Here is a 510-nt window from a genome sequence, read left to right on the forward strand (position 1 = left end):
GGCTACTGCAAGCATGCCTTACCTCAGGGTGGCATGATCTCAGCATGACTTAACATTCACTTACACTCCCTGAACTCGACACTGGTGGCATATGATTTGTACAGTCACGACTCTGCAGCTCTGGCCAAAGAGCCAAGTGAAAATAATTGGCTCTGTGCAGTGCTGCATTAACACAAACTCTGCCTCTTAACAAGAATCTTTAACACCATAATGGGCCATATCTACTTCAGAAAATTGTTATTTCATACGCTATATTGACTTGAAAATCTGTCTCAAGTGAAAAAGGAATAACAGGTTTGGGGAGCAACTACAAAAGTAGACGGCAGCAGGAAGTTGAAAAATGCTGCTTTATGGCTCATCGTAGATAGAAAATGCTGATCAGAGAAAATAAGGTTTGTGTGAAAGAAAAAAAAGCAAGTAGTGATGAGACAGGACTGATCAGCGGAGGAGAATGAGAAGGAAGAACTGAGTTAGGAATAAAAATAAGTGTAGCTCTGAAAGAAAAGTTAA

The sequence above is a fragment of the Meleagris gallopavo genome, chromosome Z, assembly GCF_000146605.3.
Source record: "Meleagris gallopavo isolate NT-WF06-2002-E0010 breed Aviagen turkey brand Nicholas breeding stock chromosome Z, Turkey_5.1, whole genome shotgun sequence".
In the NCBI taxonomy this organism is placed as follows: Eukaryota; Metazoa; Chordata; class Aves; order Galliformes; family Phasianidae; genus Meleagris; species Meleagris gallopavo.